The following is a 2,412-nucleotide window of genomic DNA, read 5'->3' as shown; positions in this document are numbered from 1 at the left end:
TCCCTGTCCCTCTCCCTTCCTCTCCCCCCCCCACCTCTCTCTTTCTTTCTTTCTTGGTTTTAAAGACAGAATTTTGCTGTGTAGCCCTGATTGACCTGGAACTAGTTCTGTAGACCAGGTTGACCTTGAATTTGCAGAGAAGGGCCTACCTCTCCCTCCAACCCTCAAGTATTAGGATTGAAGTGTGCACCGCTATTCCTGGCTAAGTTTTTTGTTTTAAATGTATGTGCATGTACGCTTTTCCTGTACATATGTCTGTAGTGAGAATATTGGTTTCTAAAAAAAAAAAAATAACAGTTGTGTTATGTGAACATGTTTTTGTTTTAATCCCAGGTGTGGGATATGGGGCTGCTTCGGGTTGTCCACAGCCGTTAACTGTGATTGTCTCCTGCTCTAGGAGGGGAGTGATTTTTGCCAGCTGCAGAGAGTTTACATTTGGGGCTCTGGAGAGGGGATAAATGTGGAGGCTGCTGCTCCCCCTGTTACTCCTGCTTGCTGCTGTTGTGGTTTGTCAAGTGATCATGAGCAAAGAAATTGGATATCCTGACTACAAAGACTGGACTTGCCCCATGGAACTCGATGATGTCTCTAGTCAGCAGGAAGTACTCTGAAGAGGTCTACACCCCCTTTTTCCTCTAACCTTCTTTCTCCCCTATGAGTGTTGGGGTGGTGGTGGAAGGGATTAGGGTGAAATAAAGTTTGGAAGGGTGGGAGATATAAGAACCAAATAAAATAGCTAAGAAGTAGCATCTACATGTGTCTGTGCACCACATGTATGATGGTACCCTCGGAGGTCAAAGAGGGAACCAGAACTGGAGTTACAGATAGTTGTGAACCACCATATGGGTGTTGGGAATAGAACAGGGGTCCTCTGCAGGAGCAATAAATGCCCTTAAGCACTGAGCCATCTCTATAGCTCTATCTTAGTTTGGGTTTCCATTGCTATGAAGAGATACCATGACCAAAGCAACTCTTATAAAGGACAATGTCATGGTTTGAATGTGCTTGGCCCAGGGAGTGGCAATATTAGGAGGTATGGCCTCATTGTAGGTGTATCACTGTGAGGGCAGGCTTTAAGACCTTCATCCTAGCATCCAGGATGTCAGTCTTCGACTAGCAGCCTTCAGGTGAAGATGTAGAACTCTCAGCTCCTCTTGTATCATGCCTGCCTGGATGCCGCAATGCCTTATAAGAGTTGCCTTAGTCATGGTGTCTGTTCACAAAAGTAAAACCCTAAGACAGACAACATTTAATTGGGGCTGGTTTACAGGTTCAGAAGTTCAGTCTGTTATCACCAAGGCAGGAAGCATGGCAGCATCCAGGCAGGCATGGTGCAGGAGGAGCTGAGACAGTTCTACATCTTGATTTGAAGGCCACTAGGAGAAGACTGTCTTCCAGGCAGCTTGGAGGAGGGTCTCAAGGCTTACCCTACAGTGACATACTTTCTCCAACAGGGCCACACCTTCTAATAGTGCCACTTCCTGGGTCAAGCATATTCAAACCACCACAAGCTCCATGCTCCAAGACTTTTAAGCCAGAGGAGAAACCAAGTCAGATGTGAGCCTGAGAAATGTGATTTGTGGACTCCTGGTGGAGACAGAAAGAGTCCAAAAAATTATTTAACAAATTAATGGGTGAACAGGGAAAAGAAGAAAGGAGAAGACTGAATTACACCAAGTGATGAGTGCTGGCCACCTAAGGTGGGAACAGGGCCATCAGACCAGGAACTACTCAGAGAAACTAAGGAGGAATTAAAGGCTAGGACCAACTAAAGATGTGTGAAAGGGTGTGCAAATGCATTGGAGCACACACACAGGCATATCTTGGAGGGAAACGTCTAGAAAGAGAGCTTCCCATCATGCCTACCACTTCCTAGATGCTCACCAGGAGGTATGCGTGCGTGATGACATCAAAGGACAGAGCAAGAACTTACCCACCAGACCCGCTGATAGCTCTGCTCTGCAGGCATCTGACACGGGATGGACCCGCTGGTGACATGCTGGCTTTTAGTCCTTCAGAGCATCGTGCTAATGCTCCACAGGCAGAGGAAGATGTAAGTCTCGGGTTGACTAGAAATAAGGAGAGGCTTGGAATATGAGTGTGCCAAGATGGTAGCGTTAGGATGGAGAGTGGGAGGGAGGTAAAGGGGATTGTAGATATATTTCTGGGTACAACTCGCATTAAGGATACAAATCGGGGGAGTCTCCCTAGAAGACAGCTGTGCAGTTTGAATGATTGGGCCCCCATAGGCTCATATATTTAACGATTGGCTCCTAGTTGGTGGAGATAGGAAGGATTAGGAGGCGCAGTGGCTTGGTTGGAGGAGATTGGGAATGTCATTGGGAATGGACTTTGAGGTTTTAAAAGTCCAGTTAGCTTGCTCTCTCCCTCCCTCCCTCCCTCCCTCCCTCC

This window comes from Mus pahari, chromosome 23 (assembly GCF_900095145.1).
Source record: "Mus pahari chromosome 23, PAHARI_EIJ_v1.1, whole genome shotgun sequence".
In the NCBI taxonomy this organism is placed as follows: domain Eukaryota; kingdom Metazoa; phylum Chordata; class Mammalia; order Rodentia; family Muridae; genus Mus; species Mus pahari.
Note: the sequence above shows the minus strand (reverse complement) of the source record.